Consider the following 11,292-nt stretch of genomic DNA (forward strand, 5'->3'; position numbering starts at 1 on the left):
CATTAGGGAAACGCAAGTCAAATGACACACTTCACACACACGAGGATGGCTGAAATCAGACACATAATAGGGAACGTTGGTGAAAATGTGGAGGAATTGGAGCGCTCATCACTGCGGGTGGGACAGAATACGGTGCGGCCACTTTGCAGAACAGTCTGGCAGTTCCTCAAAAGGTCAAACAGTTGGGACTTCCCTGGTGGCGCCGTGGATAACATTCCACGCTCCCAATGCAGGGGGCCTGGGTTCAATCCCCGGTCAGAGAACTAGATCCCACGTGCATGATGCAACTAAGAGTTTGCATGCCACAACTAAGGAGCCCACCTGCCACAACTAAGACCCAGCACAACCAAATAAATAAATAAATATTTTTTTAAAAAAGAAGTCAAACAGTTATGTGATGCAGTACTACCTACAGATGTAAATAATCAGTGAAATGAACAGATCCACATAAACTCTGAACTTGGTTGTTCCCAGCAGTGTAAGTCATAACACCCATAAGGGGGAAACAATCTAAATGTCTATCAACTGATGAACAACGGAATTCTATCCACACAACAGATTATTCAGCCAAAAAGGAAGGAAGCACTGACACCTGCTACAACATGGATGAACCGTTTTGAAAACACGCTAAGAGAGAGAAGCCAGTCACAAAATATTACAGACTGTATAATTTCATTTATATGAAATGTTCAGAATAAGCAAATTACAGAGGCAGAAGCAGATTAGTGTTTGCTTAGGGCTGGGCAAGGGGAGGAGTGGCAGTGACTGGTTGGTACCAGGTTTCTTCTGGGAAAAGAAACATGTTCTAAAATTAGCTTGTGGTAATGGTTGCACACCCTGTGAATATACTTTTAAAAAACCCCTCTAGGGCTTCATTAGTGGCGCAGTGGTTGAGAGTCCGCCTGCCGATGTAGGGGACGCGGGTTCGTGCCCCGGTCCGGGAAGATCCCACATGCCGTGGAGCGGCTGGGCCCGTGAGCCATGGCCGCTGAGCCTGCGCGTCCAGAGCCTGTGCTCCACAACGGGAGAGGCCACAACAGTGAGAGGCCCGCGTACCGCTAAAACAAAAAAACAAAAAAAAAACCTCTAATCCCAAATTATTTGCTGTAAATTAACACACATAATGCCCCAATACTGTTTGTAAAAATAAACAGCGAAAAATACAGTTTCCTACCACCACCACTTCAGCGAATGTACATACGCCGTCAAAGGCGTTCCTTGCGTCCCCCGGCCTGTTGGGACCTCGCCGCCCTCACTCTGTCCACTGGCCGTCATGGGTGGCCTGGCGTTGCTGTGTCACAGCATCGAGACCTTTATTGTGTTTTCTTTCCTTACCGGCCTTTCTGCAAAAATCCCAGTGACTCAGGTTAACTTCTATGAGCAACACCAACTTAAGATTTCCCTGTACCTGGTGGTCAGGAGGACCTGGGGGGCAGGAATTAGAGCTGGTCGGCATCATAACCATCACTAAAACTGGCCTTGACTGAGAGCTTCCCGTGTGCCAGGCCCTGTTCCTGGTGCTTTCCACGTGTTAGCTCGTGTACTTCTTGTGACTGACGAGGCGGGCACACAGGTGAGGTCACGGAGGCACACGTCTCAGGGGAAATCAACAGATTGGGCCTAAAATTGGTAAATCAAAAAAAGTCACCCAATTTCCCTATTATTCAGAAATATGGAAGTAATTCCAGTAGAAACAGTGGAAAGATGAAACTGTGCTCGCCTCTGAGGAGCAGTCTGCCTGCTGGTTTGTGGTAAGTTCCAGGACCACTGAGTTTCTTAGCCATATGCACACATCACTTAGTTAATTTGACAGATCAAATGTCTTTTACAAAGATTTTTAAAAATTACATTATTCAGCGTTAGCCAGAGGATGATGAAAAGGACATGATCATGCCCCGCTGATGGAGAATAAATCGGTACAGCCGTTCTCAAGGTAATTTGATAACATTTAGTCAAGTGCTTTGGCCCAGTGGTTCCATGTCAAGGAACTTACCCTAATGAAATAATCACAGACAGAGATTTACGTAAGGATGATAATGACATGATATAAAGGATGATACTACCTCTAATATTAAAAAGTGGAAAACACTGTAATTGTCCAGCAGCAGGCTGAGGAACGGCTGACTCCTTCGTGCCGGGGGACGGGCCCATACACCCATCAACAACCGTGATCTCAACTGTTCCATCACTCGAGTGGGCGCTCACGACACAACGTAAAGTGGAAGGATGGACTATAAACCTGTGTACGTGCAACACGACCCTCGTCTTTAAGAACAATTATATGCAGATATGCACAAAGGAGAAAACTAGAAGGTAATACATTAAACATCAACATTTTAGGGGGTAGAATTATAAGTATTCTTTTTTTCCTTTATACTTTCCAGCAATTTCTACAATAAAAGAAAAGACATTTTGGGGAATTCCTTGGTGGTCCAGTGGTTAGGACTCCGCGCTCTTACTGCCAAGAGCGCAGGTTCAATCCCTGGTCAGGGAACTAAGATCCCGCAAGCCATGTGGCACAGCCAAAAAAAAGAAAGAAAGAAAAGCCATTTTAAGATATCAGCTCAGAAGTGTTCAGTGAAGCAAAATAAGCTCACCAGCAGAAAGGTGCTAACCCAGGTCAGACCGACAGGAGGAAGACAGCAAAGCGCCGGGCTGGGCTGGAGTCACTGATCAGGACAAGTGAGCACCCACAGGCTGAGGCTGCCCGGGCTCCACAGGACCTAAAACAGAAATCAGCCTCAGGGAAAACATCTTTTTTAAAATCTGAAAGTATCACTCGTAGCCCCTAACATCCCCTCTCACCCGGTGCATCTAAGTCACCTCTGATGTGAGCCGGCAGGTCCAGGGAAGGCCCCCTGAAGGAATCCACAGGAATCAGTGCCTGGAGCCCCAGCTCAGACGCCCAGGACACGGCCATGCTCCTGTCCACCCTGACCCAGGACTACTCAAAGTTCCCACTCGGATGAACGGCCTCCAGCTTCTGCTCTTCTGCTACCTGACCCCACACCCTCCCGCCTGCGGCCTAAACCCCGTAACACCAAGCATTCCACCCACTGAGCCCACCTCCCATCTTGCCGGCTGGCCCCCCTCGGTGCCCTGGGGCTCAGCGACCCCCCAGCCTCGCCAGGACCCGCAGTCCACTGACCCTACACGTTTCAATGCCCCTCACCTCTCATGTTCCCGTTCCCACAACTTCATTCCACGGCCCATCATTACAATCGTGCCTTTACAAACACTCTCAGCCCCTCACCTGGCAAAGCCCCAACTCTAGCTCTGGTTCCGGCCTGGCCGGGAAGTCCCCAGGGCCATGCGGTTGGTCTCACTGTACATGGCACAGCCCCAGCCTCGAGGGGTGCCCAGCAAGCCCCGCGGCCCGACTCCGGCCACTCGCCCAGACGACCAGCTCTTCCTCTTGCCTCTCAAGCTCTCCGACCTCCAACACATCCTCGCCTCCTCCGTTCATTCCTGATCACTGAGCTTCCAGAAGCTCCCCTCAGACCCTCCCACCGTTCCCTCGTGCGACAGTGCAGAACCGTGCCTGCTCCGAGCAGGGCTGAGCCTCTGCCGCGCCCTGGTCCCAGGGGCACGCATGGCTCTAAGCAATTCCCATTCCCCATCAGCTGTCCTTCTACAGAGTCAACTGCAAGGTCCCACAACTAAAAACCCTGATTCCACGTGCTCTCCACCCCGTTTCTGGTGCTTTCTGCAGGAAAACCCTCAGGAGCTGTCCACTGGCACGGTCCCTACCTCCCTTCCAGCCACTCTCCCATTAGGCTGCCATCTGACTTGGCCAGATGGTTCTTACTGAAACCACCAACGACCACCAAGGACACCCGTCTGCTAACGACAGACTCTCTGATCACAGCCTGGTCGGGGCCCCTCTAAGCCCTCCTTCAGCAGGCCTCAACCTGGGCCTGTACAGACTTGAAAAGTTTCTAGCAGCTCAAGGCCACATCTTTACAGTGACTCTAGCCCCCCTAAAAAGCTCCTGCCTGAGAAAACTCAAGGCTACCAAGAGGATCCAGCCAACACCTGAAGACACAGCCCCATCCTCAGCCCCACCCCTGCGGGAGGGCAGGAGCCTAACTTCCCGAAGCACCGCCCCCCCCAGGTCAGCAAGCCCCGAAGGGTTTCACACCACCGACCCCCTTCTGCTCACTGTAATTATCCAGTTCCCAACTTTACAGAGTGCCACCCCCGCCCCCCTCCACTCCCTCACCCTCCCTTTAAAACGCCCTCTCCCCTGCACAAGTCCAAGGCCCCTGCTGCAGTAGTTACCCCTGATTAAAATGCGACCTCACCACTTACACCACCTCCAGTCCGGCTCTGCTCATCTCTGTTCATCACTGACTGGACATAACTGACCTCCCAGCAGCATCTGCCACAGCTGGTCCCTCCTCTTGACTCTGCCCTTTCCGCTCCACTTCCCAGACACACCACGCTCTCCCGCTTTCCTCCCACCTCTTCACCTCCCCGCCCCCTGGACACAGAAGGGCCCTGAGCTCAGCACTCCCCCGAGATCTCACCTAGTCGTGTGGCTTTAAACACCAACCATAGGCTGATGACGTCCCCATTTCTCCCTGAACTGCACAACTACACTGTCAACTCATGTGTATCACCTACACACACATCGTCTCAAACTAAAACGTGTCAAGTCCACACTCCCCATCACCCTCCACAAACCTGATCTTCCTGCAGGGTCTGTCCCCTCAATAAAAGACCAGCTGGTGAAATGCGTATTTCAGCTCAAGTTAAAAACCGTAGTGTCACCCACAACTCCTCTTTCTCAAACACCCGTCCATCCCACAGTAAACCCCGGTGGCCCCACCCCCAAAGTACATCCAGACGTGGATCTTCACTGCCCCTACCGCGAGCATCCTGGTCCAACCACGTCTCCCACCTGGATCATTCGAAAGTCTCCAACTGGTCTCTGGCCTCCGCCCCGCCCCTAGCCCCTCCAGGCCATTTTCCGACTCAGCATCCTGAAGCGCTTGTGAAATACCTAAACCAGGTTAGGTCCCACCAGTTCTGGGACCCTCCCCCAGGGCTCTCCTCCCCTCCCCCGGTCGGAGCCCCGCCCCGCTTCACTTCTCTCCGCCATGCTCAGCAACGTCTCCTTTCCTCATCAGGACCACTCCCCCCAACCCCAGGCGAGCTCACTGGCTCGGGGCTGCCGGTCGCGCGGACACGCGGGAGGCACCCATGGGGCTGTGGGGAGGTCCGGCGCGGCCGGCGCTCGGGGCCCTGCGTCCTCCTCAGGCCGCCGACGGGAGGACAGCCAAGCCCCCCGCGCGCCCCCGGTTGCCCGGCAGGCCTCGTACCCAAGCAGGACACCCCAGACCCGCCGCCCTCGCCCACCTGCGCGTGGCTGCCGACGCCGGCTTCCGGCAGACGCGGCGCCCAGGTAACGCGGTCCCGCCCACCGGAGCGGCACCGCCTATTGGCCGGGGCCCGCCTCCGTCTCCCCGCCGACCAATGGCGAACGGCAGCCACGAGAGGGGTGAGGCGGGGCCGGGCGCGGGCCTGTGGCGTCATCGCTGGGTGCCGCTGGGCGCCGGGAGCCGCCGGTTGCCAGGCAACCCTCTGGTCGCGGGCTAAGCGGGTTTTTCCCCAAGGTTCCCGGGACTCAAAGCGGACGACGCCTGTCCGTCCACGGGGATTGGTCTCAAACAGGATGTAGATTATAACTGCTGTCACTTAAAAAGTGGGCGCAGTGTTGCGAGGTCGCCAGCGTTACACCTGCGCGCAAGTTTGCCAGTGCAGCGGTGTGTCTGCAGACTCCTGTAGACCCAGGTTAGGTCACCTGGGGAGGGGATGAAGGCAGACGCGGGCCCAACCGCGGAGGGTGTCTGGGGTCGGAGGCTACGCCACGCCGGTGAAAGTAACCACGAGTTAAATCGTTGTTCGGTTCTTAGAAATATTTTATAGTCTCGACACCGAAAACGGGAGAGAAGGGAGAGCGGGTGCGGCGGACTTTTAATCTGGGGACAGCTGGACGGGGTTGTACCATAGAGGGGAGGTTCTGGGGGTGGGAGATACGACAGCAAGCCAGGATTCTCTAGTTCCACTCTCTACGCACAACTAACTTGTTTCTAATCGAGTAACAGACACCCTGCTTTTCTCTTGTGCACATACGTGAGCGTCTCTGAAAGGCACATGGAGACTGGGCCACAGGTATAAGCATGTCCAACTTCACCAACTCCAGGAAAAACCATTCCGTTTTCAAACTGCTCCAACTGGCTTCATGACCACTGAAATAGAAAGTTCTCATCCATACCTAAGCTTAACTAATATAGAATATAAAAATATAAAAATGTTTACCTTCTATTGTTTACTTTTGCTTTTATTTTTAGCTCTGGTACCGTAGGGATGTAACCAAGCAGAACTCTATGGAGCCTTCCTGGAAGGGAACAGACCCCACTCACCCAATGTCCTCTGCCTGCCTCTTGTCTGTAGAAAAGCTTTAGTCGAAGAATAAGTTTAATCTGGGAAGTGAGAAAAGGCAGAAAGGAAAATAGTCAAGCAAGACAAAATAATAATAGTTTAGCCATTAAAGTCAAGGACCTTTGGTTCCTCCTCAAGGGCTATGGATAATATTCTGAGCCACGTCCTTTGAGCTGTTTTGCCGATACTGAAACCCCACCAGGTGGAAGAAGGTAACTCCATGCTGCCCGCGAGCACGTAGAGCCCAGACCGGTTGGAACCAGAAGGCTGATGATGTTGACTCCCGATGACCTCACCACCAACCAATAAGAAGAATGTCCACGAGCTGGTCATGCACCCCACAACCCTCTCCCTCACCCTGTTTTTAAATACCTTTCCCTGATTTGTAGTGAGGTGGATGGGCCTAGAGTCTGTCATACAGAGTGAAGTAAGTCAGAAAGAGAAAAACAAATACCATATGCTGACACATATATATGGAATCTAAGGGGAAAAAATAAAGTCAGGAAGAACCTAGGGGCAGGATGGGAATAAAGACACAGACCTACTACAGAATGGACTTGAGGACACGGGGAGGGGGAAGGGTAAGCTGGGACGAAGAGAGAGTGGCATGGACATATACACAATACCGAATGTAAAATAGATAGCTAGTGGGAAGCAGCCGCACAGCACAGGGAGATCAGCTCGGTGCTCTGTGACCGCCTGGAGGGGTGGGATAGGGAGGGTGGGAGGGAGGGAGACGCAAGAGGGAAGAGATAGGGGAACATATGTATATGTATAGCTGATTCACTTTGTTACACAGCAGAAACTAACACACCATTGTAAAGCAATTATACGCCAATAAAGATGTTAAAGAAAAAACAAGAAAAACCTTTCCCTGAAAGAACTTGGAGAGTTCAGGTCTTTTAAACACTAGCTCCCAGGCCCCTTGCTTGGTGCAACGAGTCCTGCTTCTTCCTTCACCACGACCCGGTGTCAGTAGCCTGGCTTTGCTGCCCCCCACCCCACCCCGGGGCAAGAGGACCCAAGTTTGGTTCAGTAAAAGGGAGAGGTGACTCAGGTCAGCCTTCCATTGAGAACAGCTTACAAAAATGTTCAAAACTCTATGTAACAGGGCTTCCCTGGTGGCGCAGTGGTTGAGAGTCCGCCTGCCGATGCAGGGGACGCGGGTTCGTGCCCCGGTCCGGGAGGATCCCACATGCCACGGAGCGGCTGGGCCCGTGAGCCACGGCCGCTGAGCCTGCGCGTCCGGAGCCTGTGCTCCGCAGCGGGAGAGGCCACAACAGCGAGAGGCCCGCGTACCGCAAAAAAAAAAAAAAATCTATGTAACAAATACATATATATTGATGACATCAGAGTGCTAATTTGACAGTGAAATATTATGGGGCCAATAACACGGGAAGAAAGAGGAGCCCAGAGAAGTGAGCCTTCCAGTTGGGGCCGTTCTTCCCTCAAGGGTCAGTCAATCCGGAAGAAACAGCTGAAAGGCTGAGAACCTGAACAAAATTTGGTCAGCTTTGCGGGCTTAGGGCTGCCAAGGGGGAGGGTTCTTGTAAGTGTCCCATCTTTGGGTCGAAACCCTGAAAGGCTACAAGGTCGGTGTGAATATGAACAGAGACCAGCCCTTGCAGGAACTTCATCAAATCCATTCTGAATTCATTTCCATTTCTGAAACTGTATTTAAGTGATTCAGGGTTTACTGTCGGTGCCTCTAGCCCGCTGAAAGAAGAAAAGTTAAAGTCTTTGTAGAAGACCATAATGTCCTATACCCCAAATTATAATCGCTCATATAGCATGCCCCGTGCTCAGTAGAAAATAGCTATGTACACGAGGAGACAACGTGATAGAAAACCAAGAAAAACCACCACTGTCAGCATGCACGGGATCGCTGACACACCCACCCAGCGTGGCTTCATGGATCCGAAGGCAGACCGCCCCAGTTACTACTGGACCAGGTGCATTTTGCCCGAAGCACAGCAAGCCGAAACGCTGAGATGCTGCGGTTTGCAGGAAATCAGCCAAGCAAGGAGGTGGGAGAGCAAGCTTCAGCTCCACCTCCCTGAAGGCAAGGGGCTCAGGGTATTTACGGGATAAAGAAGCAGGGCGGTCTGAGGCCTGGGAAGGGCGGGGGCGTGGGCAGAGGCGACTGGAAAAACCTGGGATAATCTCGTTCCGCAAAGGTGTAGCTGAGCCACAGGCCTCTGCACGTTCAAAGATGGGAGCACGGACTGGAGGGTGGAGTGTTCAGCTCTCTGACGTCAGAAGGTCACGGAGAGGACCATGGCCATTGGAGGGTCGGTGGTCCTCCCATCCGTTCTTAACCAGCTCAGCTGGAACCAGACACAACTGACTCCAAGTTCCTGAAAAACCACGCAGGCGAGCATCTCATCGTTTAGGGTCCATGCCGCTTGGAGGACATGCAGTCTTAAAACGACCTTGACCAGTGGAGCAGGGCCCTGACCCAGGGCCTCACAGTCACGTGCTAACATGACGCCCCCGGTCAGGGGCTCCGTCTCTACTAAGCCCTGGAGCTTCTTAGCCTGGCGTGTGATTCTCTGCAGCAGAGGCCTGGCTTTGCTCCACACTCTGGGGGCCTGTGCCAGACACCACCCCGCCCCCTGCCAGGGTCTCACTCACCGCGTGCGCCTCTAGCACTGTTGGATCTTCCAGGTTATGTGACCCAAGTGCGGGACCACTTGTACTACAAACTGGATCTCTTGCTTTGGGCCCCACTCAAAACCAGCCCATAAATGGGTGGTGGTCATATTAAATGCGGTCTATGCTGCCTGCAACCCGAAGGGGCCAAGCATGGGCAGCAGGGCTCTTTCTTCGTGACGGAAGATTGCGTTGTTCTCTGTTTCTTCACAAAATTTAGTAGCTGAAAACTACAAACATTTATTAGCTCACAGTCTCCGCAGGGCAGGCATACGGGCGCAACTTAGCTCTGTGCCTTGGCCAGAAGGGCTCCCACAAAGGTGGGGTCAAGGCGGCCGCCAGGTCTGTGGGCAGAGGTGATTGGAAAAAACTGGGATTTTTCCATCCTCTCCATCCTTTCCTACAGCCTCCTGGGCAGGCTGGCCTGGGGGACGTCGCTACCGGGAGGATTTGCCCCTCGAAGCTCGTGGGGCCGAGGGTCACCTCCTCGCTGGCCGTCAGCCAGAGGCCTCCCTGAGTCACCTGCCCCGTGGGCCTCCCCACAGGGAGGCTTGGAGCACGGCATGGGCTTCCCCCGGGGCAAGCGAGCAAGAGGGGCCCAGAGATGGTGGAGTCCCAGTCTCGTAACCTAACCTCAGAGGGGACACCCCATCATTTTGCTGCATTTGGTTCACTAGCAGCAAGTCCCTCAGCCAGCCCCACTCACAGGGAGGAGGTTGCAGAAGAGTGGGCAGGTCATGGAGGTATCGAGAGGCTTCCTAGCTAGGGGGTGGAAGGTGCAGTAGCAGCGGCCTGGCCTTGTAGGGATGTTCTAACTCCCCCAGACCACCAGTCCCCTAAAACCTCAGTGATGTGGCAGACGCACACGTCTCAGAGGGCATCCACAGCTCACACCACTCATGCCCCACCAGCTCCGCCCAGCCTGACACCATCAACACAGTGACCAGAGGAAGGTGAGGTCCCGTCCATTAGACCCAACAGGGAGCAGAGACTTACCATGGCCCTGAGCCGACCCACAAGCATGGGCTCCGTCCCTCCCACGGGAACCCAGACAGGGACAAACCGGGTGCCCAGTGCTGTGCTCTGTCTGGACAGACACAGCACAGCTTATAATCATGGCAGCTGTGGTTTGGGGCTGCCGCTTAGCCGCCTGACAGAGCTGACTGCCACCCACCACGACCCATCTGGAAATCACTCGAACCTGAGGGGCCCAACCTCTCAGCTCCACCCAGGACCAGGTGCCGCGTCTAACGGGTGCACCCGGCGGGAGGGCAGATCCGAGTGGCTGCCATGCGGCCTTTGCTCCGCAGACCGGGGCGCTGACGGGAAGCTCCTGCCGGCTATTACGCAAGCACCCCCCATCAACCGGCACTTAGAGACGGGTGACCCGAGGGGGTCTGTGCGGCCGCAGGACCTACCGTGAGACAGGCTCGGGCCAGGACCCTACCACCTGGACCCTGTCAGGTCACTGGGACCAGTGTCAACTGCAACCCTGCGTCCACCAGCCAGCAGCTCCGGGCCACGCCCTGCTCCACCCGGCGGTGCCTCAGGGCGCCGGTGCCCGCGGGGAGGGGCGAGTGCACACAGACGCCCGCCAGCGGGTGAACGGAGGGACGAAACGTGCCCCGTCCACCCGACGGGCTGTTACTGGGCCACGGAAGGCATGACCTTCTGCTACGCGTCACCCCGAGGATGAACCAGGAACGGGTGACACCGTCAAGAAAGCCAGTCCTGAGGACCAGACAGAGTACGATCCTGTCCCTAGGAGGCGTCCGGAACAGGCGAATCCACAGAGGCGAGAAGGAGACCGGAGGTGGCCGCAGGGGGCAGGGGGGACGGGGAGAACGGAGCGAAGGCTAACGGGTACAGTGTCTCCTTTGGGGGTTGAGAATGTTCTGGAACCAGATGGTGGCGCTGCAACATTGTGAATGTGCGAAATGGCGCTAAATGACCCACTTTAGGATGTTTGGAGTGGTGAGTTTCATGTGTTTACAATAAAGGGTTTGTTCCTCCTTTAATGTGGTTTTGTTGTTCATGTGAAAGAGACCTGCGTTCATCTGTTTCTGTTCGTCTCCAGTTCTAGGCGCCTCCGGCCCGCTGCGCCTTTGTTGATTTTGTTGAATACAGAAAAAGCTCACCGGAGGGTATCTTCCCCCCCCCCCCCCCCCCCCCCCCGCCTCCGACTCAGGGGCC

At 54.5% G+C, this 11,292-nt stretch overlaps 1 protein-coding gene across 3 annotated transcripts in view; it reads right to left on the bottom strand.

Annotated features, from left to right (window-relative positions):
• Positions 1-5,443, bottom strand: part of C15H7orf50 (chromosome 15 C7orf50 homolog) — a 95,723-nt gene extending 90,280 nt beyond the window's left edge. For 2 of the 3 annotated variants that reach the window (XM_067705284.1, XM_067705279.1), the window contains exons 1-2: positions 5,362-5,441; positions 2,598-2,723 (exon numbers count right to left, since the gene is read on the bottom strand). The gene's annotated coding sequence lies outside the window, so the exon portion shown is untranslated. Of the gene's footprint in view, positions 1-2,597; positions 2,724-5,361 lie in introns of all 3 variants that reach the window. The other variant, XM_067705280.1, reaches the window with a different exon arrangement.
• Positions 5,444-11,292: the final 5,849 nt, after the last annotated feature.

This window comes from Pseudorca crassidens, chromosome 15, assembly GCF_039906515.1.
Source record: "Pseudorca crassidens isolate mPseCra1 chromosome 15, mPseCra1.hap1, whole genome shotgun sequence".
Classification (NCBI taxonomy): domain Eukaryota; kingdom Metazoa; phylum Chordata; class Mammalia; order Artiodactyla; family Delphinidae; genus Pseudorca; species Pseudorca crassidens.